Source organism: Rhea americana, unplaced genomic scaffold (assembly GCF_003343005.1).
Source record: "Rhea americana isolate MKP2758 unplaced genomic scaffold, rheAme1 scaffold_2, whole genome shotgun sequence".
Classification (NCBI taxonomy): Eukaryota; Metazoa; Chordata; class Aves; order Rheiformes; family Rheidae; genus Rhea; species Rhea americana.
The window spans coordinates 2336464-2342461 of NW_028186149.1; positions in this window are offsets into that span (position 1 = coordinate 2336464).

Sequence of the window (5998 nt, forward strand, 5' to 3'; positions counted from 1 at the left end):
CACCTCTGGCGGGAGCCCCTGCCGGGGCGCCCGCTGCGCCTGTGCCGCTGGGCTGGGCTGGGCTGCGCGGTGCGCGCGCCCGCGTGGGTGCGGGCGGCCGRGGGGGCTGACCCTGGAGCTGCCGCTTCCTCTGCTCCTCTCTGCTGCGTCCTTGCCCGGTGCCGCGGCCCCGTCGGGGAGCCGCAGCTCCGCCGAGCGGCTCGCTGCCCGCCGGCTCTTGCGGGAGGAGGTTTAGGCCCTGGAGGTCCCCGGCGTGCCCTGGCCTGTGGGGGAAGTTTGTGTGATATGTATTGCCGAGGCTGCGGTGCATCCTGTCACCCTAGAGCCAGAATAAAAGATTGGCTCGGGAGCTGCAAGCCCGGGAAAAAAAGATCCTTTGTGGTGAATACACACCTACTCCATTAACAGTATTTTCGGAGCCGGTCAATAACTCACCAAAACGTAACTTAAACACGATGAATTTAGGAGATTAAACAATTTCATTAATATTGAAATGGCTGCTGAGGCTGAGCACGCCCGCTTGAAATGCAAGCGCACGTTTTTCAATATTAACAGAAGTACTTGAAGAAAAGAATAATGTCACCTTCTTAATTCAGCAAAAATAACTGGGGTGGGGGAGGGAGCGCCCGCTCCGGCTGTCTGTGTAGAGTGGTCTTCTGTGAGATAGGCTCTGCATGGGGATTAGAGTCCTCTCCTAGGGACAGTTCCCATCCAGCAGGGCTCCCTGAAATTCTGCAGGAGCCTGAGAACGGCTTTAGCACTGCAGCTAGACCCGACGTCGGGTCTGTTACACCGAGTTCCTCTCGTTGCAGCCCGGCTGCCCTCCGTCCYGCCTCATCCCTCTTTCCCGGGGGAGGATGTCGTTTAGGGAAAAACGGGCAAATAATGGTGTTTCTCGGAATCGGAGCAGCCGAGCTCGGCGCCGCGATRCCAAACTGGCGAGCCCGGGGCGGGGGACCTGCCGCATGTCATTGCCCTTGCGGAGCGGGGGCCGGGGGCCAGGGGCCGGAGCCTGACAGCGAACGCGAGGTGCGCTGTGCGAGCCGGGCAGGGCAGGGGACGGGCCGGCGCCCCGCTCCGGAAGGTGGGCGGGGGAGAGCCGCTGRGCTCTGGTTAGAGTTTAGGAAAGACGGTGCTCTGAAATGAGCACAGATTCCTCCGGCGTCCCCTAGGACACCGGGCAGAAAGCGCCTGTTGTTGTATTGGGAACCCCCGAATTTGTAGGTTTAAGGGGAACACCCATCGATACACACACACACAGTCTTTTCTAACAAACCCCCGTTCAGATTTTGTTTTTCAGCCCAAGTTCACTCCTGGGATGCTTGTGGAGACGACAGCTCGGAAGCAGCACGGGCGTAAATAAAATCCACAGGCTGACAAACTCTTTTCTTCTTCTTTTTGCCGGTACCTTTTATTTACGAAGAAAGAAAGAAAGAAAGAAAGAAAGAAAAGAAAGAAAGAAAGAAAGAAAGAAAGAAAGAAAGAAAGAAAGAAAGACTGGCGCAAATGGGAAGCCGTAAGCTGTAAAGTTAAAGAAAAGTCGACTTCCGTTGTCATTTGCTGGTCCGAGTGCAAATGAGGTATGTTTGTAAGTGGCCCGATGTTTTTCCTCTGTGTAAAGGAATGTGTGAGCGGAGGGCTAGGACAGGCAGAGCGATCCCGGTAATTGATACCCAAAGTTTCACCTCATGCTAAGCACRCAACAAATGACAGACTTGGGCAATATAGGATTTAAATGTAACTTGGAGCATTTGCCTTTTACTTTGAAAGCCAACATTATGGAGGAGGAGAGGGGGCGAGTACGAGTGCTTGCAAAGTGAGTCCAAATCTATTGTGCAGAAAACCAAAACAAACAGACATTTTTCTGAAGCCTAATTCAAATACGAAGCTCAGTGGAAGTGTTCGGAAAACTGTATAAAACATACATAAGTCAATTATATCAATGTGCAAACCTAATGGAAATCTATTTCGTGCAATAGCCATTCAGTCCTTCCATGGAGCCCATCACGGACCACCTTTCTGCATGGAAGGTTTGCAATAGCCCCCTTTCCCACAAGCCAGACCACACACGCTTACAGATTTGGTAATAATTTATGCTAATTTTCCTCCATAAATCCACAATTCGCTTCAGTGGCAAGCGGGGCTGTTGAGAAAGGAAAAGGAGACAGAAAAGTGACAAATACAATATTGATTTTGAATCCTTCTGGCTGTAGGCAGGTGTGTTCCTTTGCAGAGGGGAGGAGTAGGAGAAGGGCTGTGAGGGGAAGCCAAGAAGTTTTCCAGGGATAAAAAAATCCACACAGTGTGAAAGAATAGCTCGCCAACCTTGTTAATATTTACAAACCAGTTGGGAGAAAAGGGAAGGGGGGGGGAAGTACCAGCTTCTTAGGGTTTCCTAGGCTGCGAAGCACAATGCCAGGCTCTGAGCAAGCTTCCCCCGTTTTGGAAAGTCAACTCCAGGCTGCTGGTTGTGGCCGCATTTCGGCTAAGCCTCGCTCCCTCGCTTTTTTTTTTTTTTTTTTTTTTTTTTTTTTTTTTTTTTTTTTTTTTTTTTTTTTTTTTTCTCTTTGCTTCCTGGGGGCCGGCAGGGAGAAGGAAGCGGAGAGATTTGGGCTCTCCCGCTTTATTTGTGTGTTTGAATTACCGACGAGGAGGGCGAAGTGCTCCGGCCGCTCTGGGAACTGCGGCAGGGCTTTGTCCCCCGCACATTCTTTACCAAAGCTGCCACTTCGGCGTGAAACTACTTAGCGCCCTTTCAAAAGGATTTTGTTCCTTTCGCACTGAGCACTGAACAAACTCCCCCGCCTGCCAGCGCTCAGCTGAGGACTGCTCCGCAAACCTGTGCTCCTGGTGGCTCCGCAACCGCCTGCGGTCGCGGTGCCCTTTGTGCCACGGGGCCGCGCCGGGCCCGGCCGCGCCCCGCGGGGGCCGCCGTCGCCAGCGGCTCCTACCGCAGCCGCCTTGCTTAGTGCGAGCTGCCTCCCTGCGCTCTATGCGCCCGCCCCGCCGGGGGTTTCGAGCACCGACAGCCCAACCCGGGACCTTACCCCGCTGCGCCGTGCCCGCGGATGGGGCGGAGGATGTCCCCTGCCCCAGGGCACCTTCCCTCAGCCACAGGCAGGACGGCCGGCGGGCCCTTACCCYGGCACCGCCTGCCCTGCCTCTCCGCCAGGGCCCCCGAGGGAGATGGGCCCGGCCGTGCCCGCTGCCAGGGCCCGCCGGTGGCTGGCCAGCCCCCAGGGCCTCGAGCGGAGCCGCGCTCGGCCGCGGCCGCTGCCTGCCCGGCACCTGGGGTTCCCGGTCCCAGCGCCTGGGACAAGGCTGCTCTCCCGGGGCAGCTGGCTCCCGCCGGGGGCGGGTTTCCCAGCAGAGCTGCTTTTCCCTCCGCACTCCACCTGCCGCCGGGGCAGATCCGAACGCGCTAAGCGATGCACCTCCGCGCCGCCCCCGAGGAGCTGGGGCCGCGCAGCGGCGGCTCCGGCCCCGCGGCTCCGACACACGGTGCGGGAGCCCGGGCGGCGCGCGCTGCCGTGCTTCCGGCCGGTGCGCAGTCTGCGCGCTCCTGCCGCGCTCAGCCGGGCCCCGCGGCGCGGCTACTGCCGTCCTCCTGGCGGGTGGGCACGGTGCGCCCGGGCCGTGGGCCTCCGCGGTGTCGCCGCTTCTCCCCGAGTGGCTCCTGGGGACCGTTCTGGTAGCGCGGTCCGGCTCGAGCCCCGAATACTGTCGTGAGAGCCCAGCTTTGCAGTGAAGTTCCCTTCCCCTTCCCCTTCCCCTTCCCTTTCCCCTTCCCTTCCCGGAGGCACAGCAGTATTTATCTAAACTTAGGGGGTTTGTTGATTCATTTATTTATGTATTTCAAGAAGTATCAGGGGAGGCCTTGCAAACTTTTCCCTTTAAATCTTCTCTTTTAAATAAATGTCCCATTTCAAGCTGCCCTCTTTTCTCCTTTTTTCACATTGTAGGAAATATTGAAAATGCCACCTTAGTATTGAAGGGATTAACTTGCTTTTCTCCCAGCCCCTAACTCTGGTGTAAAGGGAGCAGTAGATCAACTGCATAATGTGTGCACTGTTTGGTCATTTGTACAAGCAGAACAAAGGTTGAGCTAAGCCAAATTGCATTGCACTTGTGAACCGAGTCCCAATTTGAAGTATCTTTTACAGCAGGGGGAATGAGAACAATTTCGTGTATGTCTAAAAGGGAATAACAAAGCCACTTTCTAGAGCATCTCAAAGTGAAGTAGTGAGGCGTGACATTCCCAGGGTGAGGAGGGACAAAGGCAGGGTCAGGGGGATGAAAAAGGGAATCAAACAGCCACTTTCACATGTCTGCCCTCAACTGCTGCACCTCTCCATAATAGGAAACAACTGTTGTAAAAAGGGGGATTGCTCCCATTCATTCAAAATAGCAAATGATAGCTAAACAACATTGTCAAAACTGAATCAACTTCTGTGCAGTACCACCCAGAAAAAGGTATTGTGTTTTGGTTAATAGCTGGGTGGAGCAAACGTGATTTTCTTTTCTTTTTCCTTCTTTCTTTTTTTACCTTCTTTTTTTAGAAAAGAAATTCTTGTATCCAAACAGTTTGTTTCATAAAGATTTTATTTTATTTTATTTTATTTTATTTTATTTTATTTTATTTTATTTTATTTTATTTTATTTTATTTTATTTTATTTTATTTTCAGGATTTGTCGAAGCCAGGCTCACCTCACTGATGCTTTCTCCCGCAGTCTGCTCTTGTCTTGCCGTTTGGCACAAAACAAGAAAGAAAAAAAACCTCTAAGGGTAAGGTCCCCTTTTCTGTGTAGCCAGAGTTGTAGTGCAAAATACTTAAGGAATGTAGGTCTTTCCCGAATTGCGTGTCTGAGACGCCGGGCAAAAACTGCCTTTAAAATACTAACTTATTACTAAATCAAACATAGTGACTCTTTTTATGGTAATTGACGATGATTTTAAAGTGCATCCCCACAAGAATGATGGCACGTGTGTTGCAGTTATTTCCCCTCTTTAAAACCGAAGGTAATAACCGTTTCAGGAATTCGGATTTCAGGAGAAACTTTAAGGAAACGTTTTCCGCCATTGTGTGAAGCTTTTAACGAGTTGGCATTTAATTAGGGTCTGAACTTTGAATGCGTGTATTTTTTCCCTGTTGGCAGGGGGCATGTTTGCAAGCAGATCTTTAGCGTACCGCTACGAGACCGGGCGGCGCCCGGGGGCCAGGCTGTGTGACCGTGCGTGCTGCTGCTCCGCGCGTCCCCTTTCCGCCGCGCCCCCCCACCCGCGCCGCCCGCCCGCCTGCCACCCACAAAGCGGCCCGGAAGGGCGGCCAGGTGCCCGCGCCCGCCGCGGCGAGCTGCCGGCGAGCACCTCGCCTGCCGAGCAGGGAGCGCAGCGCCGCGGGCAGCCGAGCCTGGCGGGCGTGCGGCACTTGGGTCACTTGTGCCAACCTCCGGCCGCCACCCTCACGACAGGAGCGGGGCGCTTGTCTTTCCGGCAACGCTCAGCTCTGCAGCGAAACCGTATTAACCTTCTTTAATATTTCATTCCTGGAAGAGGTTCTTTGGATCTAACTTTAGAAAGATTTCCCCGCAGCGATTTCTTCCCTTATGTTTTTTTCTCCGTCTTTATTACTGAGCGATACTGTGCTCATACACCATTTAATCAGCTAAAGAGGAAAGTATTTGATAGAATATTTTTTTTTCCTTTGGTGAGGAAAGATTTTTACGTGGGAATAAAAGGCATGGCGAGTGGCAGGGGTTTTTGAGCCCTCAGAGAGATAAGATGTCGTAAAGGGGAAAGTCCCCTTGGGTTTTTTTCCCTGGAAAATGTTTCCTTCGGAGTCTGCTGTCTTGGGCCACGACCTGTAAAACCTCTAGCGCTGTGTTTTGGAGGGCAGCAGCCCGAGCTGGCACGAGCGCTTTCGCACGGAGGCAGATTGGTACTGTGAGAAGTCACGGCACCAGCGGAAGGAGCCGCCGCGCCGCTCTCCGCGGGCGC